Genomic DNA, 14,201 nt, shown 5'->3' on the forward strand with positions numbered 1-14,201 from the left:
TCCTCCTGAATCTGAGGTTCAACTATCCAATGGACCCTCCTCTCCAGCACCCCCGAATAGACCTTACCAGGGAGGCTGAGGAGTGTGATTCCCCTGTAATTGGAACACACCCTCCGGTCCCCCTTCTTAAAAAGAGGGACCACCACCCCAGTCTGCCAATCCAGAGGCACTGCCCCCGATGTCCACGCGATGCTGCAGAGTCGTGTCAACCATGGCAGCCCCACAACATCCAGGGCCTTGAGGAACTCGGGCCGGATCTCATCCACCCCCGGGGCCCTGCCACAGAGGAGCTTTTTAACCACCTCGGCGACCTCCACCCCAGAGATAGGAGAGCCCACACCCGAGTCCCCAGGCCCTGCTTCCTTACCGGAAGGCGTGTCGGTGGGATTGAGGAGGTCTTCGAAGTATTCCTTCCACCGATCCACAACGTCCCGAATCGAGGTCAGCAGCGCACCGTCCCCACCGTACACAGTGTTGACGGCGCACTGCTTCCCCCTCCTGAGACACCGGATGGTGGTCCAGAATCTCTTCCATCCGGAAGTCTTTTTCCATGGCCTCGCCGAACTCCTCCCATGTCCGTTTTTTTTGCCGGTACCTGTCTGCTGCCTCCGGAGTCCTACAGGCCAATAAGGTCCTATAGGACTCCTTCTTCAGCTTGACGGCATCCCTCACCGCCGGTGTCCACCAGCAGGTTCGGGGATTGCCGCCACGACAGCCACCGACCACCTTACGGCCACAGCTCCGGTCGGCCGCCTTAACAATGGAGGCACGGAACATGGCCCACTCGGACTCAATGTCCCCCGCCTCCCCCGGTACGTGGTCGAAGCTCTCCCGGAGGTGGGAGTTGAAACTCTCTCTGACAGGAGACTCTGCCAGACGTTCCCAGCAGACCCTCACAATGCGTTTTGGTCTGCCAGGTCTGACCAGCATCCTCCCCCACCATCGGAGCCAACTCACCACCAGGTGGTGATCAGCTAACAGCTCCGCCCCTCTCTTCACCCGAGTGTCCAAGACATGCGGCCGCAAGTCCAACAACAAGACTACAAAGTCAATCATGGAACTGCGGCCTAGGGTGTCCTGTTGACAAGTGCACATATGGACCCCCCCCCCCCCCCCCCCCCCCCATATGCTTGAACATGGTGTGTGTTATGGACAATACACCACTCGGGTTCAGATCGGGGGGGCCATTCCTCCCTATCACACCCTTCCAGGTCTCACTGTTGCTACCAACATGGGCGTTGAAGTCCCCCAGCAGAACCAGGGAATCCCCAGAGGGAGCACTCTCCAGCACCCCCTCCAAGGAGTCCAAGAAGGGTGGATACTCTGAGCTGCTGTTTGGACCATGGGCACAAACAACAGTCAGGATCCGTCCCCCCACCCGAAGGCGGAGGGTGGCTACCCTCTTGTCTACCGGGGTAAACCCCAACATACAGGCACCAAGCCGGGGGGCAATAAGTATTGCCATCCCTGCCCGGCGCCTCTCACCAGTGGCAACTCCAGAGTGGACGAGAGTCCAGCCCCTCTCGAGGAGACTGGTTCCAGAGCCCTTGCTGTGCATCGAGGTGAGGCCGACTATATCTAGTCAAAACTTCTTAACCTCATGCACCAGCTCAGGCTCCTTCCCCACCAGAGAGGTGATGTTCCACGTCCCTAGAGCTAGCTTCTGCAGCTGAGGGTCAGATCGCCAAGGTCCCCGCCTTCGGCTGCCGCCCAGCTCACACTGCACCCGACCCCTTTGGCCCCTCCAACTGGTGGTGGGTCTATGGGAGTGGGGTCCCATGTCCCTTATTCGGGCTGGGGCCACCAGGCACTCGCCCCCGGGCCCCACCCCCAGGCCTGGCTCCACGGGGGGCCCCCAGTGACCCGTGTCCGGGCAAGGGACACGAAAAACCATCCGTCATAATCATCATCAGGGTTTTCTGAGCTACTTTTTGTCCAGCCCCTCCCCCCGGACCTGTTTGCCATGGGAGACCCTACCAGGGGCATAAAAGCCCCCGACAACTGAGCTCCTGGGGTCATTCATCATTCTAGCTTCTAGCTTCATTGTTGATTTTCATTGTGCTTCTCTCCTCTGTCCTTCCTTTCTCTCCTCTCAACCCCAACCGGTCGAGGCAGATGGCCGCCCACTTCTGAGTCTGGTTCTAGGTTTCTTCCTGTTAAAAGGGAGTTTTTTCTCGCCACTGTTGCTCATGTGGGAATGTTGGGTCTCTTTAAAGTTAAAACCTGAAGAGTTCGGTTTAGAACCTGCTCTATGTGTAAAGTGCCTCGAGATAACTTTGTTGTGATTTGGCGCTATACAAATAAAGATTGATTGATTGAGAGTTGATTGATTGATTGATTGGGACACACAAACCCCTCCACCAGGATAAGGTAGTAGCTCAGGGAAGGGTGGTCGGCATTGTAAAGGGTAAATTAGCTTTATTGTCATTATGCAATGAATGTACAACAAAAGTACAGGTTAGAATGGAGGGAAGGATGGATGAATGGAGAATGGATTTTAGGTCCAGGCCCACCCGTTTTGACCCAGGCCCATAGTATGTAGTGAGTGATTTTGGACACAGCATTAGTTAGGTTTCATTCTAGCTGTTCATCCAATAAGCAGCCTGAGGAAAGCTTTGAGTGAAAGCTTCTCAGCCAATCAGCAGCTTCTACCCCACATGTGGTCTCTTAAGTCTGCCCACAGGCTGATCGTCACCAGCAAGTGATCCAATTGTAGTGGTATGATGTTGTTGCGCCATATTATGAAGGCAGTGAAGTGCAAACTTTTATTTTGAAGGGTAGTGGTTTTGCTGTCATGGTTTTCTTTATTTCTTTGAGTGTTGTTCATATAATAGGAAATTGTGTAATTGTGAGGGTTCATGTTAAGGTTTTAAGCACACATGTCAGGGGAAATGTATTACTAGATAAATATGCATTACTGGAAGTATAGTGAGTATTTTATTTTCTAAACTATTTTCTACACAATGGCAACTCAATGTGCTTTACATAAAACAGAAACATTAAAACATACAATTAACCCCCCACCCCCATAAAAAACCACCCCCCATAATAAAAACAAAGTACAGAAAAATAGAAAGAGAGAAATAAAATGCTAGAATAGAACATTAAATATAAGATTGCAGCATAAAATAATAAATTAGCTTTAAAATCATTAAAAGGACATAGAGTGCAAATGAAAGATTAAAATGTGAAGTGCTTTAAAAGAGCTCAATCATAAGCTCAGGAGAAGAGAAATGTTTTTAACCTGGATTGAAAAATGATTTCAGTTCTGCTGGTAGTTTGTTCCAGTTGTGTAAAAGCTGCTTCATCATGTTTAGTTTGAACTCTGGGCTCAACTATCTGACCTGAGTCAGTAGATCTCAGAGCTCTACTGGGTTTATATTCTACTAACATGTCATTCATGTATTCTGGACCTAAACCATTCAGTGATTTGTAGACCAGTAGCAGAACTTTAAAGTCTATTCTATAGCTGACTGGGAGCCAGCGTAAAGACTTTAGAGCTGACTGGGAGCCAGTGTAAAGACTTTAGAACTGACTGGGAGCCAGTGTAAAGACTTTAGAGCTGACTGGGAGCCAGTGTAAAGACTTTAGAGCTGACTGGGAGCCAGTGTAAAGACTTTAGAGCTGACTGGGAGCCAGTATAAAGACTTTAGAGCTGACTGGGAGCCAGTATAAAGACTTTAGAGCTGACTGGGAGCCAGTGTAAAGACTTTAGAACTGACTGGGAGCCAGTATAAAGACTTTAGAGCTGACTGGGAGCCAGTGTAAAGACTGTACACCGCGTTCCAAATTATTATGCAAATGATATTTTTCTACATAGTCAATTAGAATGACAGTCAGTATAATTTTCAAGTCATCAACCGTTAGAGTATGCTTTAAAAGAGCTCAATCATAAGCTCAGGAGAAGAGAAATGTTTTTAACCTGGATTTAAAAATGATTTCAGTTCTGCTGGTAGTTTGTTCCAGTTGTGTAAAAGCTGCTTCATCATGTTTAGTTTGAACTCTGGGCTCAACTATCTGACCTGAGTCAGTAGATCTCAGAGCTCTACTGGGTTTATATTCTACTAACATGTCATTCATGTATTCTGGACCTAAACCATTCAGTGATTTGTAGACCAGTAGCAGAACTTTAAACACTATTCTATAGCTGACTGGGAGCCAGTGTAAAGACTTTAGACCTGACTGGGAGCCAGTATAAAGACTTTAGAGCTGACTGGGAGCCAGTGTAAAGACTGTACACCGCGTTCCAAATTATTATGCAAATGATATTTTTCTACATAGTCAATGAGAATGACAGTCAGTATAATTTTCAAGTCATCAACCGTTAGAGTATAATTCGAATTTTATTGAACAAATGTCCCAATGATAACAGTATTTTTTTCAAAAATAAAAAACTCAAAATGCACTGTTCCAAATTATTATGCACAACACAGTTTCAAAACATTTTATAGGTTGTAAAGAACTGAAAATGGTCATTTGTTGAATTTGCAGCATTAGGATGGATAATTGCTGAAATAAAAATCTATTTCAATAAAGAAAACATCTTAACAGGCCAAGTTACATGTTAACATAGGACCCCTTCTGTGATATCACCTTCACAATTATTGCATCCATTGAACTTGTGAGTTTCTGGACAGTTTCTGCTTGAATGTCTTTGCAGGATGTCAGAATAGCCTCCCAGAGCAGCTGTTTGGATGTGAACTGACTCCCACCCTCATAGATCTTTTGCTTGAGGATGCTCCAAAGGTTCTCAATAGGGTTGAGGTCTGGGGAGGATGGGGACAACCCCATGAGTTTCTCTCCTTTTATGCCCATAGCAGCCAGTGACACAGAGGTATTCTTTGCAGCATGAGATGGTGCATTGTCATGCATGAAGATGATTTTGCTACGGAAGGCACAGTTCTTCTTTTTGTACCATGGAAGAAAGTGGTCAGTCAGAAACTCTTCCAACTTTGCCGAGGTCATTTTCACACCTTCAGGGACCCTAAAGGGGCCCACCCGCTCTCTCCCCATGATTCCGGCCCAAAACATGACTCCCCCACCTCCTTGTTGACGTCGTAGCCTTGTTGGGACATGGTGGCCATTCACCAACCATCCACTACTCCATCCATCTGGACCATCCAGGGTTGCACGGCACTCATCAGTAAACAAGACTGTTTGAAAATTAGTCTTCATGTATTTCTGGGCCCACTGCAACAGTTTCTGCTTGTGAGCATTGGTTAAGGGTGGCAGAATAGTAGGTTTTTGCACAACTGCAAGCCTCTGGAGGATCCTACACCTTGAGGTTCGTGGGACTCCAGAGGCATCAGCAGCTTCGAATACCTGTTTGCTGCTTCATGATGGCATTTTAGCAGCTGCTCTCTTGATCCGATGTTTCAAGCAGAAACTGTCCAGAAACTCACAAGTTCAATGGATGCAAGAATTGTGAAGGTGATATCACAGAAGGGGTCCTATGTTAACATGTAACTTGGCCTGTTAAGATGTTTTTTTATTGAAATAGATTTTGATTTCAGTAATTATGACCTCCTAATGCTGCAAATTCAACAAATGACCATTTTCAGTTCTTTACAACCTATAAAATGTTTTGAAACTGTGTTGTGCATAATAATTTGGAACAGTGCATTTTGAGTTTTTTATTTTTGAAAAAAATACTGTTATCATTGGGACGTTTGTTCAATAAAATTAGAATTATACTCTAACGGTTGATGACTTGAAAATTATACTGACTGTCATTCCCATTGACTATTTAGGAAAATCTGAGAAAAATATCATTTGCATAATAATTTGGAACGCGGTGTAGAACTGGAGTAATGTGCTCTGATCTCTTTGTTCTGGTTAAAACTCGAGCTGCAGCGTTCTGAATGAGCTGCAGCTGTTTAATGCTTTTTTGTGGGAGTCCAGTCAGAAGACCGTTACAGTAGTCGAGTCTACTTGAGATGAAAGCATGAATCAACTTCTCCTGGTCTGTTTGAGACATAAAACCCTTCACTCTGGATATGTTCTTAAGCTGATAGAAGCTGTTTTGGTGATTGATTTGATGTGACTGCTGAAGGTCAGATCTGAGTCTATCAGCACGCCAAGGTTTCAGACTTGGTCCCTAGTTTTTAGAGAGAGTGACTCGAGATGTTTACTGACAGCAATCCTCTTCTCTTTATTGCCAAAAACAATGACCTCAGTTTTGTCCTGATTTAATTGAAGGAAATTTTGGTTCATCCAATTTGTTACTTGCTCTAAACAGTGACACAATGACTGTATTGGACTGTAGTCATCTGGGGACAGTGCTAGGTATATCTGTGTGTCATCTGCATAACTGTGGTAGTCTACATTAGAGTTCTGCAGAATTTGACCCAAGGGCAGCATATATAGACTGAACAGAAGGGGTCCAAGAACTGACCCCTGAGGAACTCCACATTTCATAGCCACTTGATCAGATTCATAACTTCCAATGGTCACAAAATAACTCCGCTCTTCCAAGTAGGACCTGAACCAGTCTAGGACTGTTCCGCTGAGTCCTGCCCAAGTTTCCAACCTGTTCAACAGTATACTGTGATCCACAGTGTCAAACGCAGCACTGAGATCCAACAGGACCAGAACTGACACCTTGCCTGAGTCAGTGTTCAACCTTCTGTCATTTAACACTCTAATAAGAGCTGTTTCTGTACTGTGGTGAGGGTTAGGGGTCGGGGTCGGGGTTAGGGGTCGGGGTTAGGGTTAGGGGTTAACCTGTTGGTCGGAAGCCTGATTGAAATTTGTCTGAACTGGAGTTCAAGAAATTGCTGAGTTGATTAAAAACCACTTTCTCAACGATCTTGGCTATAAAAGGAAGATTTGAGATAGGTCTGTAGTTGGTTAACATGGAAGCATCCAGCGTTCTCTTTTTTAAGAGTGGCTTAATGGCAGCTACTTTTAGGAGTTTAGGAAACACACCTGATTTAAGTGAGCTATTTATTACTTGTCACAAATCTGTTTGGACAGAGTTCACAATAGTTTTAAAGAAATCTGATGGCATTGTGTCAAGACAGCATGTTGATGGTTTTAGATGCTGCACTGTTTCCTCTATGGTTTTTTGGTTAACTGTTTTAAATTCTGACATTGCAGTTGAGTTATTCCTGGGAGGTCTGAGGGATTGTGTCATTTTATTGTTTTGTTGATTTGTGTTGATATTTAACCTTATGAACTGGATTTTTTCACTGAAAAAGCAAATTCATGCATTTTTCTGTGGAAAGGAGTTCTGGAGCTATCTGTTTAGGGGGGTTTGTAAGCTTATCAACTGTAGCAAACAGAGTACGAGTGTTGTTGATGTTCTTATTAATTATTTCAGAAAAGTGTTGCTGTCTAGCTTTGAGTAACTCATATTTAAAATTACAAAGACTTTGTTTGTAGAGGTCAAGGTGAATTTGAAGTTTAGTTTTTCTCCACTTCCGCTCTGCTTTAAAGCCTTTATCATCATAGTGTTCCTCCATGGTGTTTTCTTTCTGCTCAAGGTCTTGTTAGTTTTAATAGGTGCAACAGCATCCATGACATTTGAGATTTTCCAGTTAAATTTATCCAGGAGTTCATCAACTGACTCTGCACTCACAGTTGGTGACATAGCTATAGCCTCCATAAACTTTGCACTGGTATTCTCATTTATGTACCTTCTCCTAACAGACACAGAGGTTAACTGAACATTTGGAATGATTTGTAAGTCAAAGAACACACAGAAATGATCTGAAAGAGCCAAGTCCTTAACATCAACAGAAGAAATATCAACACCTTCAGAGATAACCAGATCCAGACTGTGGCCTCGAGTGTGTGTGGGCCCTTTCACATGTTGCAAGAGGCCAAAAGTGTCAAGTAGAGCAGAGAGCTCTTTGGCATTACTGTCCATGTTATTGTCTACATGAATGTTAAAATCCCCTGTTATGATAAAAAAAAGTTGTAGTCAGTGCAGATAACTGACAGCAGTTCAGCAAACTCATCAATGAATTTTCCTGAGTATCTTGGAGGTCTATAAATGATTAAAAAAATAACTTTTGGATCACCTTTTAATAAAAAACAGAGATGTTCAAAAGAGCTAAAATCACCTAATGTAATTTCCTTGCACTGAAATACAGATTTAAAGATGGCAGCATCTCCCCCGCCTTTCTTACCAGTTCGACACTTGTTCATGAAACTAAAATTTGTTGGTGCTGCCTCATTGAGAATAGCACAACAGCTACATTCAGTCAGCCATGTTTCACTAAGAAGTAAAAAATCTAGATCATAGGTCATAATGACGTCATTAACTAGCAGTGATTTGTTTGCTAGCGATCTGATATTGAGTAGAGCTAACCTTGTGGAGATAACAAGAGACACTGGTATATTTTGAGGTTGACATGCTATACTTAATAAATTAGCAGATTTAATTGAACTCTTGTTATTTCTCACCAGTTTAACTATTCTTCTGTTACCTGTCATCACAGGGATTGAGAAAACTACCTGAAATCCATAGGGCCCTGACTTTTCCTGGGGGAGAACATAATTGGTATCAGTATTGCAGCCTGGACCCGGCACATATCAGTCAGACTCACAGATGATCTGAGTCAAAGGAGGTGGGGGGGCTCTGTGACTCTTGGATGATGGTTGTTTCCAGCGTGGTGGAATGGGAGGGGCTTGACGATGGGGGAAGTTGAGGGGAGAAAAAATGTGATTTGGGCGTGGTGTGAGTTGGATTCCAGCATTGACAAGGTCATTCATCCTGTCGGTGAAATCCAGAAGTGGGGAGTCCTGACTAAGTGGAGAGAATGAAAGGCTGGAAGGGGTCCTGGTGGGTGAAAGTTGGGAGTCTCTAGGTGGGGCTAGGGGAGACTCCACTCGTTGGGTTGTTGGGGCTGGGGGAGACTCCACTTGTTGGGTTGTTTGGGCTGGGGGAGACTCCTCCTGTTGGGTTGTTGGGGCTGGGGGAGACTCCTCCTGTTGGGTTTTTAGGGCTGGGGAAGAATCCTCCTGTTGGGCTGTTGGGGCTGGGGGAGACTCCTTGTGTTGGGGCAAGGATGATGACGTTAAATCCTCTCTCTGGGTGTGCTGACTTTCATGGTCAGTCCTTATCTCAGGCGGTAGCAATTCTTCTCCAGAACGCTGTCTTATCTGTTGTTTTGGATTGTCTTGTCTTGTCTTGTCCTTGACAGGGACTGCTGGTGACTGACGCACAAAATCAAAAATGTTGTAGCTTAACAGCTGTACTCCTGACTTGTTAAGGCAAAAACCATCTGCCTTAAAGAGGTGTCTGCGTTCCCAAAAAATGTTGAAATTGTCAATAAAATTCACTGATTGAGCGGCACACGTATCTTTGAGCCATCTGTTGAGCATCAACAGCCTGCTGAATCTCTCGTCTCCTCGCCGAACTGTCGGTAGAGGTCCACTGATAAACACCTCAGTATTCAGACATCGAACTTTGTTCAGCAGATCATTAAAATCCCGTTTCAATACCTCTGATTGTTGCTTGATAACATCAAGCGCTCCTGTGTGTATGACGAGAGATTTCACTGTCGGATGCTCAGCAGTGATTTCCAGAATTTTCTCTGCGATATCGGACACCATGTCGTTGGTAAAACAGAGTACTTTGGTGTTTTTGTTGAAAAAGTGTTTTATCTTATTCACAGCTCCGTCACCCGCTATCAGCGTCTGAGGCCCAGTAGTTAGCTCTTTCTGCGGCCTTATAGTTTTTGACTTAGCCACATACCTTTCTCTGGTGCTGGAAGATGACCTTTCTTTTGGGGAGTCAGGGTCTTGTAAAAGCGGAGCAAATCTGTTCTCTAGTAGAATCCCTGTGTCTTGGGTCGGTTTGCTCTTACTTTTTGTTTTTGCCACAGTCCACGGCTGTTTTCTCCTTGGTACTGGGGTTGAAGAGACACTCCTGTGCGATGGCAGTGCAGGCCACTCAGTTTCATCACGAGCCTCCGGGTGCTGGGTTCTGCCTGTTAACCGTCTTCCCATATCTAAGGGAAGCAATGATTTATTCTTTGGCTTTGCACCAAGAGAGTTCCAGGGAGGACTACTGGTTGATTTACTGCCGTAACCACCAGCCTCCTGCTTCTTGGTGGTGCTAATTAGCTGTCTGTTAGCCTGCTCCTGTCCACTGATTTGAGTCATCGGTAGAGTGGTTTCATTCCCATATTGTCCATTTACCTCCACGTTGACTTCAAGTCGCTGAATTTTCGTCTCCAGTACCACTATCTTCTGGAGAAGTTTGTGGTAATCATCCGTGGAAAAGGGAGGCATCTTGCTGCTAATTAGCTTAGCTTAGCTGAGCTCCTCAATCCCAGTCACTATAATGCAGGCTTGTGCTGCTGATAGGCCACACTCACGAAGTAAAAGAGTTTAAATAATAGTGGTAGCCTTGAGATACTTTCATAAATTAAGTTCCCACTGATATAAAAGTATCCAGGACCCGCTTTCCATAAATTTTGTTACAAGAGGACAGGATTTCAATGGAAAAAAGAAAAGTAAAGCGGAGAGCAAAGAGCGAAGCGTCTGCACTCAAGCAAAGCAGGAAGTAGCCACCTCAACATCCAGGCTATTCAGGGAGTTGGGGGTGCGAGGGAAGGCCCACCGGCAGGCAGTCAAAGACCTCGCCAGAGCTACTGAAAACGGGAGTCAGTGACTGTGGATGAAGAGGAAGGACTCCCCCTGGGTTCTGAAACCCACTTGATAACCAAAGGATGCCATCACTCACTTGACCTTCCCACAGAGTCTCATTTGTGCCTCAAGCACGTATATAACAGGGCATATCAACATCTAGTCCTACACAACAGATCTTCATTTCCATATACAGAACCATCACATTCATTCATTTCTGGCTGATAAGAAGCTTGATTGATACAGGAACAAAGGAATGTTTGTATTGATTGTGTCTGCACAGGGGAAGTCTGTGTCTCTTCCCAAAATTCAGAAGAGCATATTCACAGTTCAACACATTTCTGCTCCACATGTCTGTGTCAGCCCCTCCCTGAGCTACTACCTTATCGTGGTCGAGGGGTTTGCGTGTCCCAATGACCCCAGGAGCTCAGTTGTCAGGGGCTTTCATGCACCTGGTAGGGTGTCCCATGGCAAACAGGTCCGGGGGGAGGGGCCAGACAAAGGGTAGCTGAAAAGACCCCGATAATGAGTAGTACAAATGGTTTTTCGTGTCCCTCTCCTGGAGCCAAGCCTGGGGGTGGGGCTCGGGGGCGAGCACCTGGTGGCTGGGCCCCATGGGATAGATATAGTCGCACAGCAAGGGCTTCTCGAGAGGGGGTTAGACTCTTGTCCAATCTGGAGTTGCCATTGGTGAGAGGCGCCGGGCAGGGGTGGCAATACTTATTGCTTGGTGCCTGTATGTTGAAGTTTACCCCGGTAGACGAGAGGGTAGGCTCCCTCCGCCTTCGGGTGGGGGGATGGATCCTGACTGTTGTTTGTGCCGATGGTCCAAACAGCAGCTCAAAGTATCCACCCTTTTTGGACTCCTTGGAGGGGGTGCTGGAAAGCACTCCGCCTGGGGATTCCCTCATTATGCTGAGGAACTTCAACGCCCATGTTGGCGGCGACAGTGAGACGTGGAACGGTGTGATTGGGAGGAATGGCCCCCCCGATCTGAACCCGAGCGGTGTTCTGTTATTGGACTTCTGTGCTCGTCACAGATTGTCCATAAGGAACACCATGTTCAAGCATAAGGGTGTCCATATGTGCACTTGGCACCAGGACACCCTAGGCCGCAGTTCCATGATTGACTTTGTAGTCGTGTCGTCGGACTTGCGGCCGCATGTCTTGGACACTCGGGTGAAGAGAGGGGCAGAGCTATCAACTGATCACCACCTGGTGGTGAGTTGACTATAATGGTGGGGGAGGATGCCGGTCAGACCTGGCAGACCCAAACGTATTGTGAGGGTCTGCTGGGAACGTCTGGCAGAGTCTCCTGTCAGAGAGAGCTTCAACTCCCACCTCCAGGAGAGCTTCGACCATGTACCGGGGAAGGCGGGGGACATTGAGTCCGAGTGGGCCATGTTCCATGCCTCCATTGTTAAGGCGACCGACCGGAGCTGTGGCCGCAAGGTGGTCGGTGCCGTCAAGCTGAAGAAGGAGTCCTATAGGGCCTTTTTGGCCTGTGGGACTCTGGAGGCAGCAGGCAGGTAGGCAGACCAAGCGGAGTGCAGCTAAGGCGGTCGCTAAGGCAAATACCCGGACATGGGAGGAGTTCATCGAAGCGATAGAAAAACACTTCCGGACGGTTTCGACGAGATTCTGGACCACCATCCAGCGTCTAAGGAGGGTGAAACAGTGTGCAGTGTAACACTGCGTACGGTGGGGACGGTGCGCTGCTGACCTCGACTCGGGACGTTGTGGATCGGTGGAAGGAATACTTCGAAGACCTCCTCATTCCCACCGACACGCCTTCCAGTAACTAAGCCTGAGTTGGTCAAAAAGCTCCTCGGTGGGAGGGCCCCGGGGGTGAATGAGATCCACCCCGAGTTTCTCAAGGCCCTGGATGTTGTGGGCCTGTCATGGTTGACACGACTCTGCAGCATCGCGTGGACATCGGAGGCAGTGCCTCTGGATTTGCAGACTGGGGTGGTGGTCCCTCTTTTTAAGAAGGGGGACCAGAGGGTGTGTTCCAACTATAGGGGAATCACACTCCTCAGCCTCCCTGGTAAGGTCTATTCGGGGGTGCTGGAGAGGTCGGATAATTGAACCTCGGATTCAGGAGGAGCAGTGGTTTTCGTCCAGGCCGTGGAACTGTGGACCAGCTCTACACCCTCTGCAGGATCCTTGAGGGTGCTTGGGAGTTTGCCCAACCAGTCCACGTGTTTTGTGGACTTGGAGAAGGCATTCAACCGTGTCCCTCGGAGAGTCCTGTGGGGGGTTCTCCGGGAATACGGGGTACCGAACCACCTGATAAGGGCTGTCTGTTCCCTGTATGACCGGTGTCAGAGCTTGGTCCGCATTGCCGGTAATAAGTTGGACTTGTTTCCAGTGAGTGTTGGACTCTGCCAGGGCTGCCCTTTGTCACCGATCCTGTTGGATCGCTCGCTGGATCAGTTCGCAGCCGAGTGTGAAGCGGCCGGGATGAGAATCAGCACCTCAAATCCGAGCCCATGGTCCTCAACCGGAAAAGGGTGCACACTCTCCGGGTCGGGGATGAGATCCTGCCACAAGTGGAGGAGTTCAAGTACCTCGGGGTCTTGTTCACAAGTGAGGGAAGGATGGAGCGTGAGATTGACAGGCGGATCGGTGCAGCGTCTGCAGTAATGTGGACTCTGCACAGAACCGTCATGTCAGTCGATCTTCGTTCCTACCCTCACCTCTGGTCATGAGCTTTGGGTCGTGACCCAAAGAACAAGATCGCGGGTACAAGCGGCTGAAATGAGCTTCCTCCGTAGGCTGGCTGGGCTCTCCCTTAGAGATAGGGTGAGAAGCTCTGTTCTGAAGACTGTATGACAGAGCAGGTGATGAACACTGCCCGACCACTAGGGGCGCTGCCGCGCCCGGTAAAGCAGTGTGCTGCTGGGTTTTGAGAGAGAGAGAAGTGGCGACAGTCGGGAGCAGTGTTATTTTGTACATAAAGTGGACAAAGTTGTTGCTCTGAATTAGTTGGTTGTTATTTGATGTGCGTCCAGAGAAATGTGAGTTGAGTTATGTTTGATTACCAAATGCATTCAATTGTTGTGCTGCTACCTGTTACCGGTTAGATTCAAGTTTATATCTGGTGCTAATGAGCGTGTCTTGGTAATGATTAAGGGTGCTAATTATCAACAGTAATGACACGAACGGTCATTTATTTTATATTATACCGTCTCTTTTCTTTCTCACTTATCTTTATGTGATATACACATAATTCTGGTGATTGTGTATGTTAGATTTAATTTGCTTGAGGAACCAATTGAGATGCTAAAGATAATTATTGTTATTATTATTATTGTGTATTTTGTTATTAATGGTTATTATTATTTCTGCTTATTTCAGAACCACACATACACACCTGAACAACCATATTTGTAAGGGTGACTTTCAGTTGAATTAAAGCGCCATAACCTGATCAACTGTTTCATCCTTGTCTTGGGGGAACCTTGAGAACTGCGTTCTGACCGACGCACATTTCGCGATTGCGATACAGAGAAGCCAGTCATCTTTTTATGAGACTCTTTATTACAAGCTCAGTTATCCGGAGGGAGCTCGGAGTAGACCCGCTGCTCCTCCGCGTTGAG

This window comes from Scomber japonicus, chromosome 19 (assembly GCF_027409825.1).
Source record: "Scomber japonicus isolate fScoJap1 chromosome 19, fScoJap1.pri, whole genome shotgun sequence".
In the NCBI taxonomy this organism is placed as follows: domain Eukaryota; kingdom Metazoa; phylum Chordata; class Actinopteri; order Scombriformes; family Scombridae; genus Scomber; species Scomber japonicus.